The sequence below is a fragment of the Solanum lycopersicum genome, chromosome 8 (genome assembly GCF_036512215.1).
Source record: "Solanum lycopersicum chromosome 8, SLM_r2.1".
NCBI classification, from domain to species: domain Eukaryota; kingdom Viridiplantae; phylum Streptophyta; class Magnoliopsida; order Solanales; family Solanaceae; genus Solanum; species Solanum lycopersicum.
Window position 1 is genome coordinate 29386376 of NC_090807.1, and position 15516 is coordinate 29401891.

General features: G+C 31.2%; 1 long non-coding RNA gene across 1 annotated transcript; it reads left to right on the forward strand.

Annotated features, from left to right (window-relative positions):
• Positions 1–10939: 10939 nt before the first annotated feature.
• Positions 10940–14949, forward strand: LOC104648729 (uncharacterized). The gene is made up of 3 exons (XR_011211081.1): positions 10940–11143; positions 14319–14357; positions 14531–14949. It is a non-coding gene; the product is annotated as an uncharacterized lncRNA (long non-coding RNA).
• Positions 14950–15516: the final 567 nt, after the last annotated feature.

A 15516-nucleotide genomic window follows, 5' to 3' on the forward strand; every position in this document is an offset into this window, starting at 1 on the left:
TCAAAGATTATGATGTGACAATTCAATATCATTTGTGTAAGGCTAATGTAGTAACATACTCTTTGAGTAGAAAAGTGGTAAGTATGGGTAGAATAACTTACTTGACTGTAACCAAGCAACCTTTGGCCAAGGAAATCCAGACCTTAGAGGATAAGTGCATGCACTTGGGAATCTCTAATGGAGGTTGGGTGCTAGCTAGCATTGAACTTAAGACCACCTTCGTCATGGAGATCAAGGCCAAAAAAATTTGAGGATGGAGATTTTAAAGAACTCAAAAATAATATGGTGAATGGTAAGGCATAGGATACCATTCTTAATACAGATGGTGCACTTATGGTAAAAGGAAGGATATGTGTTCCTCGAGTTGATTTCTTGATTCAAAAATTATTAGCAGAGTCTCATGGTTTGTGATATATGTATTCATCACGGTGTGACCAAGATTTAAAAAAGATTTGAACTGGTCGGTGATGAAGAAAGACATCACGGAGTTTGTGGCGAAGTGTCAAAGAATGTCAATTTTGGAATGGAATTGGGAAAGAATAGACATGGATTTTGTGGTTGGTCTTCCAAAGACTTTGGGGGAGTTTGACTATTTGTGTTGTGGTTGATAGATTGACTAAGTTAGTACATTTTATTCTGGTAAAACTAGAATATAATGCTGAACGATTGGTGAAGATCTATGTGAATGAGATAGTGAGGCTGGATGGTGTGCCCCTTTCTATCATCTCAGATCGGGGTACCCTTTTAACTTCCAAGTTTTGGAGGAAACTGCATGATGAATTGGCCACACAACTCACATCTAGTACGGCCATTCATCCATAGATTGATGGACAATTGGAGAAGACTATATAAGTGTTGGAAGACATGTTGAGAGCTTGTGTGATTTATTTTGGTGGGCATTGAGATAAGTTCTTACCTTTATGTGAATTTTCTTATAACAAAAGCTATCACTCCATTATTCATAGGGCACCATTTGATACATAATATGGTAGCTGATGTAGATCACCCATAGGTTTGTTTGAGGGTGAAGATGTGAAACCTTTGGGGCTTGACCTAGTGAAGGATGCCCATGATACGGTAAGGAGTATTCTAGTTACACTTCTAGACATTTATAGTAGACAAAAGAAGTATGCAGATCATAAGGTCAGAGACATGGAGTTTTAGACTGGCGAAAATTTGTTTCTTAAGTTATCACCTATGAAGGGGGTGATGAGATTCAGTAAAAGGGGAAAGTTAAGTCTACGATATATTGGTCCCTTTGAAGTTCTTGAATGTGTAAGACAGGTGGCGTATTGATTGTCTCTACCCCCTTAATACATCTGGTGCCCATCCCGTATTTTATGTGTCTATGTTTAAGAGGTGTCATGGTAATGGATATTATATCATTAAGTTGGACTCAATCGTATTCGACAAGGACCTCGAATATGAGGAGGAACCTATTCCTATTATTGATCATAATGTATGCAAGTTGCGAACCAAGGAGATTAAGTTCGTGAAAGTTCAACGGAAGCATTATCTAGTAGAAGAAGCTACTTGGGAACTCGAGAAGGACATGGGAACAAGTATCCCCAACTGTTCATTGAATCGGGTACTTCTTCGTTCTTTCATTAGATACTTCTCCTAAGTTGTGTCACTCGGAGACTAGTGATGGGTAAATTGGTATCTATTGTAACAACCGGGTTTCGTAATTGTAGAAATGTCAATGAAGGGAAAAATTGGGGCGAGAAGTACTTTTTTCATAGTATTAGGATTTTCTCAACCTTGTCTAGATTTGGAGGAAATTGGAGCAATGAAGGTTTAGGGGAATCTGGTAGCAATATTTTGGAGTAAAGATGATTTTGATATCATGAATAGATACATACCTCATTAAGGAATCTATATGACTTTATGGAATCGACTTTTGATAAGTATATCTCCTAGAATCGATCTTAGCGTTAAGGGTATTTTCTGAGAATAATGGATTGAAACTGTGTTGTAAAAAGGGGACATTGAAATTTTTGTGAGAAGGTTTTGTCTCTCCTTTTTCAGCTATAGTGGGTGTTATGACACTGTGGCGGGATGGTGGCTGCTGTAGCTGACAAGACGAGACTTAAAATCGTAGACTTTCGGGGAGGGCTCATTATTTTGAAAATGCCATTACAGTAGGATTTCAGGACGCTGTAGCGCCACTGCTACAACTGGATTAGTGTCGCTATAGTGGGACAGGCACCAATTAAGTCGTTCATAAAACCCCTAAACGACCTTATTTGGCAGTTTTTGACTTTTAGAGATAAAGAACGACCCTATGAGACTCTAACACGCTTTCTACCATTCTTGAGGCTAAAGGTATGTTTTCAACTCCATGAAATTGTGTTTTGACTCGTAGAACGTAATTGAATGGGGCAATATTGATGGGGAAGGGTTTTTTGTCACACCTCAATCCTACACCCTGGGTGGGACTAGAACTCGAAGACCATTGTTGGTCCAAAACAAATCGTTGGCCTGACTTACTTACTTAGTGAAAGACATAAAACATTAATACAAGAATTAAATGCACTTACTTAATTTTTTAAAGATAACTTAGGACGTTTTTCAAAATAAAAAATTCAAACTTAACCAAATGGCAATTCAATTCTTAGTACATAATAAATGACAATGTAAAGACAATAACTACTAACTGTCATTCTATGAAGCCTCTAATAACTAAGACGGATGTCACGACAAGACCCTCGGTCATCCTAACAACTGAAAATAAAATGGAAAACAATGAAAAAAGGAGTCCTCCGAAATGCAAGGAGGCTCAACAACTAACTCTAAGTTGCTCATTGGATCAAAGGTGTGTTTGGTGCTGATCATAGTTACTTGCGTCTGCATCATAATACAATGTAGGCTAATTGGTATCAGTACATTGAATTTATGAGTATGCGAGTTAGAATGCTAAAATGACATAGTCTTAAAAGAAATTATGAAAGAAACGCTTACCTTGTCTCTTCTCAACTCAAAAATACTTACTGAACTCATTTCATTATGAAGCAGTTTAAAACAAGTGCAATATAAAGAAAAGGAAAACTATTTGAAACATGATGTCAACACATAATCATAATAACATAAAGACATACCATGCTTCCTCTCAAACTCTATTTGTGCAATACATGAATGAAGTCTCATACCCTAATTCATACTAAGATGAACCCTTTGAGAAACCATGCACTTACTACTGTGGTAGTTTCTCTAACCGAAAACAACAACTATGAGCCTAAGTAGTGATACAATACTTTTTTTACCATCACGCTCGCAGACTGTCCTATACTTTGCCGTCATGTAGAACTACTTAACTTAATGTATCCACTAGCTTAACTTATGTGATCATCTAAAAAGAAAGACCCATTAATACTCATGGTGGCTACATGGTTTATGAAGACTTAAGTTAATATGAACTCGCATCCCCATATCGGTGCTCAATACTACTCCAAAAAAATATAATTAGCTCATATGTTTTTAAAACAACTTCTTTCTTTGGTTTGAGATAATCCCTTTCTTTCTCAAATGTAAAAACTTTTTTAAATTCCTTGGGGATACTTAGTTCCCTATAGCTTTTGAGAAGTGAACTCAACTCTTTACTCTTAGCTTAATTTGAAACTTTAAGTCTTTAAAACAAGGTTAAAACATTTGTAAAAGACGTTGAAAACTTTGATGAAATTCATTTGACTTGACTCTTGAATTTGATCTTAACTCTTACTTGAATCTACTCTTATTGATCCTTGAATTGAATTATGGATTCAAGGATTATTATTTATGTTTGTAAATACCTAATCAGGTTTAGGAATGATTCCGAATATCTAAACTTGAGAAAAAGTTACAAAATCACCGTCTTTGAACAAGTTCATGATGTAGAGATGTTTCTAAATAGTTATTCGTGAAACTTAATTTTGTGATAGACGAGTTCCTGTCATGTCCTCGACGCGGATCAACTTTTTTTCACTAAGGGAACAGGTCTGCGACGCAGACTTGGTACTTGTTCCTTTGTCCGACTTTTTCCTCTTTGTTTTCCATACCCAATTCGCCTAAACTAGACTATTGTTCTCAAATTCATTTTAGATTCTGATACCAAACATATGTGCTCAAGAACGTAATTCAAAATAACCTAAAACACAGTAAAGATCTCAAAAACTCCACAATTCAACCCAATTCAAGAACAACATTCAAATTCAATAATTCATGTCAAGAACATCCACTTTCAAATTTTTGTAGGACGAATTGCACTTAACTAAACATGTTTAGCACGTGGGTGAAAGAACAACGCTTTGAGAGACTCACATACCTTGTAGGGATCACCCTGACAAAATCCTTAACTTATTTTTTATGAACTCGACGATCTTGGATTCTTTTTCCTTTAATCCTCTCTTGTGTTCCTCCTCCGAAACCCTAAACTTTCTCCAAAAGTGTAAAACTGACCAAGTTTAACTTAGACACTTAATAATATTACCAAAAACGAATTGAAGCAAAATGGTAAGGAAATTCGAATTGGACTTTCCTTATTCCAATAGCCTAACTTCCAAAGGGCATATCTCATTCACACGAACTCGGAATAGCGGAAAATCGGCGGCGTGGAAAAGATCATTCCAAGGGATTGCCAACCATATCTGGAAATACATCTAACTCATCCTGATCTATGAGTTATGATCGTTTGAATTTGACCTAAAACTCATTTTTCCTAACTTAAGTAAATTTCTAGATTTTAATTCTTTCCAAAAATGGCTATTTCTAATTATAAGCTTCTTTCTAGTTATTTCAAATTGCGAGATGTTACATATCCATATACTAGAGATCATGGGTATGATCAAGGGTTGTGAGCATTGTTAATAATTTGGGTAATTAATGATTGTTTATTGATTTCTGTGTGTTATTCCTTATATGTAGGCCAAGAGCAAGCGAACGAATCCAAAAAGGAAAGGAACAAATTTCTTAGGGTTTCGAGTTTGTTTCAAGGTAGGTGATTGTTGTGATTTCATGATTGTGTGATGTATACATGTTCTTGCTTCATTGTGATTCTTGTATGCATATGAATATTGCAATATTGATCACACTTGTTGTAACTAAGATAGATGAATAATGTGGCCATAAAATCATGATGTAAATGTACTTGATGATATACTTGTGATTTTGATCTTGGTGTGTGAATGGAGATTGAATTACCACGTTTCGGCAAGCTAAGTGGGACCGGTTGCCACGTTCCAGCATAACTTTGGATCGGGTTACCACATTCTGGCACAATATTTGAACGGATTGCCACGTTTTGACATACTTTGGGATTGAATTTCCATGTTCCGTCGAGCTAACTGTTTGATTTTCGGTTTAGTGAGAGGACCAATGATGTGATAAGCTTGTGTATTGTGTAGTCGAATTGTCGTGTTGATAATGTTGTATATGTTGATATATATGCATGTGATCTTAATGTTTGTTTGACTTGTTTATATTTTACTAGTGGGATAGTCGTGCGATCCTACCAGCACAAGATGGTTGCGTACTGATTTTGCATTTGCTCTTTTTTTTAAGTACATGGCATATTCAAGCTTCTATTGACAGACCTCTCTTAGGAGACTAGAGATCATCGCATCGACTTCAAGGGTGAGTCGCATCTTCTGGGCTGCCATGGAGTTCTCTTTTATCTATGTAACTAAGGCATTGTTTAAATAGTTGAATAGTTCAATAGTTTGGGATGTATCCCATCTTGTTTAGATTTATGGATCTTCTTAGATGTTTTGATACATTGACTTTTAGATTCTAGGTATTTAAATTGCATTTTTTGGTGAATTAACTTTATTCTGTAACTTAATTTCCTTAGTTTTGGTCTAGCTGCTTGGTTTGAGTTGGAGTAGTGGCTCTCCCACCGGAGAGATAGTGTGGGTGTCAATCACGATGGTTTGGGTAGTGAAAGTTTTAATCGTTTAAATTGAATATATTAGTTATAAATTTTTCTGTTGTTTTATATTTCATAATTTTTTAAACCAAAAGATAAAATAAAAGAGTTATTTAGTATTGTTATCATATGTTTACTTTACATCAACATAATCAATATTTTAAAATGTATGTATCACACTTTAAGTTAATATCTTTCCAACCCTCATGTCATTTATGTAAGTAAAATTAATGGTTGAAATTCATTTGCCATCAAAAGACTAAAAAGGAAAAGGTGTAAAAACTTATCAGTAAAAGGAAAAAAGGTTGATTTAGTAAAATTTGAAAACCTGACCAGCAAAAAAAATATTTGACCCTGAGAAATAATATAAATAATTTATTAACAAGGAAAAACAAAAAATAAATTTATTTTTCTTATTTCTGAATTTAACCTTCTTTAATTGACATTAGGAACGTATTATGCTGCAAAATGCAGTTTTGCAATAAATCAATGAGTGATAAAGCTATTTGAGTTACTTGAAAATAAGTGATTCAAAAAAAAACATAAATTGAGAGAATTTATCATTCTTTTCTTATTATCAGTTCACTAAAATACTTAACACTCTTAATGACATATTTTTACAATCACATACCGATTGTAATATTTGTATAATCACAAAGGGCAATCACGATTAATGAAATGGATTTTAACATCCCTTTGTTATGTCCTTTAAATATTCATGAATATTGAACTCAGTTTTAGGAGATAAATTAATCAAACGCACTGGAATTCCTAGTATAAACTAATTATTCTATCCGAACATTGTAATGTATCTCCTTGTTGTTGATGCAAGTCCATTCACAACAACAATGTCTTTTTTCCAGACTATATTTTGGTTGTTATTCCTATGAAAGGTAAATATCAATGAATGGCAAGAGAGATCCATCTTCACCACGATTGGGGTGGTTGGTCAATGGAATTGAAAATATTGGTACTATTAAATACTATTTGTTGAGGCATTGATAGTGATGGTGGTGGTGAAGCTAATGGGTTGGGAATGTCTATGGCGGCATGATGAGTGGAATAGTAAGTGATGCGTGATTAGTAGTCTTCAAGTAGAAATTAATAACAATGGACAAAGATATGAGTTCCTTGTGCTTATTTATAGTGATAAACTTGTGTACCTAGATTATCATTATCTCTTTCAAATTAATTATACTAGTAAGATTGGTCAAAGACATATTTATTATTGGTCCAGTTTGCACTAATAATAAGTTGAAATAATTTACAATATAAAGATTTTTTACACTTTTGAGTTTACTTATAATTAATTGCATATTTCGACCTTTTTTTCAAATAATTTTAAAGTAAATTTTGATTAATATGTCAAATTTAGCAACATATCAATCAAGAATTATAATGATCTTGGAGTAGGATAAAATTGTTAAGTGCAATGACTCTTCTGTGTCTAGTTCACAAACACTTCTTGTAACTTATTTTATTAGACAAAATATACTAAAGTTTCAAAATTTAAAAAAAAAAGAAACACCTCAAAATCATTTCTCTCATTCTTAAATAAATATTCTCATTGGTTCAACAATGTGATTTGAAATTAGTGGATTTGCACGATGAATCAGAATATTTATCAACGAGTTACTATCTATATTAATAATTGATATTCTCAAACCTATTTGAGATTTATTCTTTTTAAATTAAAGAAATTAATGATTGGTGATTTTTCTGATGTGTTATATTTCATAAGTTTTTTGAAAAATATTATTTAAAAATATAATAAAAATTTAACTTTGTTTATTTTACATCAACGTAATAAATAGTTTAAAATGTATATTTCACGTGTTCAGTTGATCTCCTCTCATTCTCACTTGTCATGTGTGTAGATAAAAATTAATGGTTTAGATTCATTTGTTATCAGAAGACTAAAAAGGAAAATGTTTGAATAAACTTATTACTAGAACAAAAATATTCAATTTAGTAAAATCTTAGATCCGATCAAAAAAAAATATTAACAAGAAAAATCATAAAATAATTTTACTTTTTTATTTCTGAATTTATCATTCTTTAATTGACATTAGGAAGTATTATTTTGCAAAATGCAGTTTTACAATAAATTAATGGGTAGAAAAACTTTTTTCAGTTGCTTGAAAAGAATTGACCGAAAGAAGACTTAAATTGAGAAAATACATCATTATTTTCTTATTTTTAGTTTAATAAATACTTGACAATATATTAATTGTTATGAAACTATATGAAATTAGAAGACGAATAAAATAGAGAGAAGAGAAAAGATTTCTTATTCCTCTTGAAGTATATTCACGATTCATTGATCTTTCTCAAATATTATTTACAATGAAGGAAAACCCTTTATTTATATGGAAAACATTACTTGGTCCCCAAGTAGGATTTCTAACCATATCCTACAAGGATTTCACATAATTAGACATTCACTATAATACAAATTGTTTATAACACTCCTCCTTGAATGTCGGTAGATTATGTGTATCGTTAAAATCTTACTAGATAAAGCCCGGTGGGGGAAAAGATCTAGTAAAGGAAAAAGAGTACACATGTCTAATAATACGCATTATGGGTGCCTCATTAAAAATTTTACAAGGAAAACCCAATGGGACAAAACCTTGTGAGGGAAAAAGAGTACATCGCGTATTAACTCCCCCTTATAAGAATATCAATTCAGAGACTAGAATCTTCATTTTCCAAGCTTGTGCACCATCTTCTTGAAAGTTGTAGTTGGTAGAGAGTTAGTGAATAAATCAACAATGATATTACTTGAACAAACCTCTTGCATGTTGATATCACCATTCTTGGGAGCTTAAGAGTGTTGAAAAACCTTGACGAAATATGCTTTCTTCTATTGCTTTTATAAATCTTCCCTTCAGGGTCAAAGATTTCTGCAAGTTCCTTACTTCAACTTCTTTAAGCAAATAATCTATTGTCAAGAGTTTCAATTCTAGTCATCAACTTCCATAATAATACTTGTATATGCTCTATGCATTTTGAATATATTTAATTCTTATGAGGATGATAAACAAGTTTTTCAAAAACTTGTATATGCTTTAGATTTTGAACCCATTGAATATTTTCATATCAATTTTGTCAAGTAACAACGCTCAATATTAGATGTATGACATGTTCTAGTGCCTAGATTGCAAGTCAAATAAGCTTTACGCTTACTAAGATGCATGACTCCACTTTTCACTTGATAATTATTTCTACACAAGCATGCTTTAATAGATGTAGAATTCATATCCTCATAATCTTTTATTATATTGCGCGCTATTGTATCAAAGATATCGTCAACGATATACCATTTTACATTGATTCACAATACGACATAAGTTATTGAGATCTCATCACTTCATTATTTTTAGGTAGCTACCCCTCTCATAAGGTTCCATAAAGTGTTATGTCGTAGGCTCCCCAAGAACACATTATCTTCTTATTATGATCATTTTGATTATTTGATCCTCTCCCTTGTTAAAAAAATTATTTTATTTAGAATTGATTAGTCTATCATGCTTCATGCATGTCGTAGACTCTATCTTTAAGGGACATTCAGTAGGATTATTTACAACTTTTGTGTTGCTTCTAATCTCCCCCTTATGCTAGACAAACTAACATATATCTCAATCTTTGGAGAATCAATCCTTGTGCATCGATGTATATTCATTGATTATATACTACATATCAAAATAATCAGATGAAAAAATATTTGGTCCCCGACCATAAATTAATTGAAAAAAAATTTGATCATAATTTATCGGTCTGATGCGTAAAATTATTTTTGTATGAATATCATATTTCAGATCAACACATGAAACTTTATTTTCACAAGCAATGATTTCATTATCTCAGACATTTAATGTCATAACATCTTGAGTATTTATCAATATTATCAAAATAAATTGTCTTGATTACATATCTGAAATTGTGCTCTTAACTCAATTATTTTTGCACAAACAATTTTGTGAATGTAAAACTGCAAGTTGACAACAAACGCACATGTGATTATCTTATTGAGGCATCTTTTTATCATATCACATGATAGGAGAACCGGCCCATATTTACCTTTTATACTTTTCACAATTTAGGGATTTAGTCCCAACTTTAGTTGATCCAATCAACTTTATCACGAGAACAAGCAAAGTAAAGAATTTTTGAAGAATCTTCTACTTTTTCAATGTATGTACATTACTCAGTATGGACATCTTTGGGATGGTCAAATTATTTATGTCAACTAATAAAATTATTAGTACTCGTAAACCCAAGTTTACTATTTACTACATCATGTGCCTTTTACTTTATTAATTTCTGATTTACTATTATATTCCAACCACAACCACATTGAATGTTCATCCGATTCATCAACCTCTCCTGCTTTATTGTAAGAAACTTTTTAACGAGAATTTGTAGTGCGATTATCAACACACTTTAATCGATTTCATATGTATTATATCGAAACTTAACTTTTATAGATAAAATATCTTCTTTTATCAAAATATAATGCTTCTGATAATACGATTATCAATAGAACGTAATTAACATCTAGTTGCATACTTATAACATACATTCTACTAGATTGACATTTTCTGATGAGGTCAAAATTTTAAATTCATCACCTCAAAAAAAACTTTTCATGCACACCAATCATTTAAGTCTTTTTGTTTTGAGGTAGGATGGTCTTTGCCCTTTACATTTACAAAAATTAGTGGAACATCACTAAATTAAATCTTTGTTATTTCCTTGTTAAAATGGTTTTATCCGAAAGGACTATCTCAACATCGATTAACCAAACCTACTACATCTTATACCTAAAGTAAATTAATGTGACTACTCACTACTCCGATTCTCCATTGAGTAGAATACAACTCATGGATATAAAAAATAGATTTGCTCGCATCAAATCCTTCTTATGTACATTCATTTATTAGTCCAACATAATATACTAGCCTCCTTAAAATTCATCATGTCTCAGACAATGCAATTATTATACCATAGTAGAAGAGTGGGATATACTCTGATATCAACATGTCTGTTCCATATAATTTATTTATTGATTAAGGGCATTATGATAATTTCAATTCACAGTCAAGTCATCTCCATTGTGCTCCACGTGGTTATGTAACGTGGCATACATTACTTCTTTCACTGACCTCTATAAAGATTGAAAAGGAAGACAAATGATTTTGAATTCAACTATTTGTCTTCAACAACTATTGCAATCTTAAGGTAATTCACCATCTCTCTCTTCAATTTTGGATTCGATTTCTGCATTTTCTTTTACATTGTTTGTCGCATTTTCTTTTAAATTTACTTTTGTATATGGGGTTTATGAAGTTCGAATTAAAGCAGAACTGAAATTAGGGCTAAAATGGCTCTTCAAATATTTAGAGAGCCATTAAAAAGTAAAAACCTGCATATGTTTAGCAATTTTTCAGGTTATATATATATATATATATATATATATATATATATATATATATATATATATATATATATATATACACACACACACATATACACACACAGAGTAATTTTTCCCTGCGCATCGCGCATTCATAAATAATAATTGCATTGAACTTGCAAATATTTTTTTAATATATTTACATTAAAAATAATGGAAAGATAGATCTTAAAAAAAATATTAACAATATTTCAACATGAATTTGATTATTTGTCATTATCACATAACTGAAGAACCTTTAATGAATGAATTATTCACGAAATAAAAAATCATTTGTTGTTTAATCAATATTAAAATGAACATAAAGAAGAAAATAAGAATATATATATATATAAAGACATTTCTTCATAAAAAGAAACATTTGTATTGCATAGATTATACAATTGTGATATATGTCTTAGGAGAAAATTCAAAAAATTGTTAAGATATTAAAAATAAATTATGGTTGAACATGAAAGAAATTATAACTTTATATATATATATATATATATATATATATATATATATATATATATATATATATAAAGACATTTCTTCATAAAAAGAAACATTTGTATTGCATAGGTTATACAATTGTGATATATGTCTTAGGAGAAAATTCAAAAAATTGTTAAGATATTAAAAAATAAATTATGGTTGAACATGAAAGAAATTATAACTTTTGAACTTGCATAATGAATTTCTCATAAGTCAAAAATTTCTTATCTATATAAAAATAGATAATATGTAAGCTCATATATAATATTTTTAAAATATAGAATTCAATATAGAATAGGGAAAATGCAAAAGTACCCCCCAACCTATGCCCGTATTCCCAGAGACACACTTAAACTATACTAAAGTTCCATTACCCTCGTAAACTTATTTTATAAATAATTTTCTACCCCTTTTCGGCCTACGTGACACTAGTTTGAAAAAAAAAATGTCAACACGCACTGGGCCACAAGATAGTGTCACGTAGGCAGAAAAGGGATAGAAAATTATTCATAAAATAAGTTCAAGGGGTAATAAGACTTTAATATAGTATAAGTGTATCTCTGAAATTTCGGGCATAGGTTGGGGGAGGTTACTTCTGCATTTTTCCTATAGAATATCAAATCATGAATTTTTGGAAATGAGTACAATAATTTTTTACTACACAATGAATATATGTACTGTATGTTAAATATAACCAGAGATATAATTTTGCAGAAACATAAACAACAGAGTTTAAAACATTCACTCAAAAACAACAATTCATATTACAAGCATAAATTAATGAGTGTAAAAAAATATACCGGAATATGTAAAAATAGAATGAGATAGATAGAAAAAAATTGAGACCACTTAATGCACAATTTCCCCTTAAGAAAACTATTTTCCTCCAATACCAGATATTTAAAGAATTAGATCCTAACAGGATAGAACAATTTATTCACAAACCTATTGATACAAAAAAAGTGGTGTTAGTAAATCACTCAACATGAACAAAGTACACTAAAATTTAATTTTGTGAAAGTAGAAGAAGAAGATCAGAACTTTTGTTGTTTTTGAATGAGAGGAAATTTCGCTATTTATAGACAACAAAGGGTAGTGTGAACAAATCTTTATTTTGCCTTATTGAAAAGGTTATAACTAACTGAAAAGTTACAACCCTTTCGAAAATTCACCACCTTTCATACAAGTCACAACATCACATAAAGTCGCAACTCTTAATGAAAGTGGCAACTTTTGATAAAAGTTGCAACTCTTTATTGAAGTCGCAACTTGTCATAAAAGTCACAACTTTTCATAAAAGTTGCAACTCTTCATTAAGGTAGCAACTTTTCATAAAAGTGGTAAATCTTCATTTAAGTCGCAACTTTTCATAAATAGTCACATATTTCATGAAAGAGGAAGACTAGTTTTTTAAAAAATAAATATAAAAGGAAATTCTTGCTTGTGATGGTGCCACGTAGGCGGGCCTAGGGTTCTCTTATATTTATATATACTAGAGATGTACACGTGCGTTGCACGTGTAAGCCATGCTAAGTTGTAACATTCTTTCTCAAGATACATTCATGACCTTTATATATATACTTGTATAGATATGATATTGCCTTTACCAATGAGTAGACATCAACATTTATGTGACAATTGTATCTTGTAAGATAAAATACCGGCAACATATTATGTAATGAATATAATAAAATATTAAAATAGAGTTACCTCTTCGTCGATGAATATCAGTTGCCAACGAATACCCTCACTGTTAGCATTTTTATACTCTTTTGTTAAGCTCCGTAGTATGACTATACTTTAATCACCCATGTTGTTGCATATTTCTTCAACTGGCTAATAGGTAGGCATTGATTCTCGAGCTCTTCCACAGTTATCATTGTAAGGTTGAAGTAGTTAGGATTTTACTAATACAATATATACTTGTGTCGTAAATGTTAATTTTTTTGTGTCTAATTAGTGTTTTTTTGGTCGAACAATAAAGATGCTGAAGAAAATAATATTCACTAGACATGTTAATTCTTTTTTTTTTACTTTTAAAAGCAAGCAACTTCAACTAACAATAGTATAAATATCACATTAATTGAAGCAAATATATTCAAGTTGGACAAACGTTACCAATTTTGATGGTGTTGAAAGGAAGAAACCTATTAAAAGTATTACAACGCGAAGAGATAGTAAATGTACTGAAAAAATGAACTAAATTCTCTAAATCACATTAGTTTTCTTTTCTATCTAATCAAGATTTTTTTTCATTCACATTATGCGCTTTGTATTTATTTTTGTAGAACCCCATATGAGGAAAAATAAAAAAGAATGAAGAAAGGTGTGTTTGAGTTTTATAGTGCGTGTAAATTCACCATTTTTGTGTTGATTTTTAGTTGTCTTTTGTTTATTTTCAGATCTGTTAGCTATAAAAATCTCATCTTGTCTCATTTCAAGATTACCCTTTTTGTTCATTAGGTTGGAGATATGAGTAAAGAAGAGTTCTGGAAGATCCAGGTACTTGTTATTTCCTTAATTGGGTCATTCCATTAATGTGCGTGTATAAAATTGTTTTTTGGGGGGTTGCTTGAGTTTCTATTTTATGAAGTAATTAGTATATGTTTGAATGAAAGATCAAAATTTGTTATGAGTTTATTCACTTTTGTATGTATATTGTTTCTCCTGTACAGTTTGAATGTTGAATGGGTTTGACTGGTTTTGGTTGTGCATGTAGACTCGTGTCCTTAAATTCAATATACATTGTGATGGGTGTAAACATAAAATAAAGAAAATCCTGTAAAAGATTGAAGATATTTTTCCAAGACTTAATTTTTTATTATCTGAATATCCAAATATGATTTAATATATGGCTTTTTTATTCTTTGTTGTGGTTGTTTTAAAATGATTTTAATATCCAGGGGTATATAAGACAAGCATGCATGTCCTAAATTGACTATTATGTTATTCACGTATTCTCCTCTCCAACAAAGTAAAACACCTGCAGTGTGAAAAAAACCCAGAAAACAACATTTAACGGAAGTTAATGATAAACAGGGAAAAAAACAGTCAAGAACATGAAACTCCACTTTCATTAAACAACAAAACTACAACAGTGCACATATAATAATAAAACACAAAAGAATTCATTGTATGATTGCCCAAGATACTTTTTTTTTGAATGGTGAATAAAACTAAAAGAAAATTGCAAAATCAATGATTGATATTGTAGCCTGCAAAATACATATTAATATCTACTTCCGAGTCAAGAGTAGGGTTGGCAAGGGGACGGGGAAGGGGACTGAGGGACGGGACGAAGGGGGACGGGACGGGACTGGGGACGGGGAGAGGGAATTTGATACGGGATCAGGATTAGGGGGATCAAAATAGGTCCCATCCCGTGCCACTATATATATGGGATGAGATGGGATTTGGGGGACGGAACGGGATGGGACGGGGGATTTTTTTTAAAATACTTATATTTTTGTATTGAAATTACACGTCTTTAGCTAATAAATTTTAAATTTAATTTTTTATTTTCAAATATCAAAATAAATTTTCAATTTTCAAGATTCATGTTTCAAATTTCAAGTTTCAACTTTAATGTTTTAAATTTCAAATTTGAGAAGTTTAAATTTGTAATTTAAATATTTTAAAGTAATATAAATTGTAAACTTTA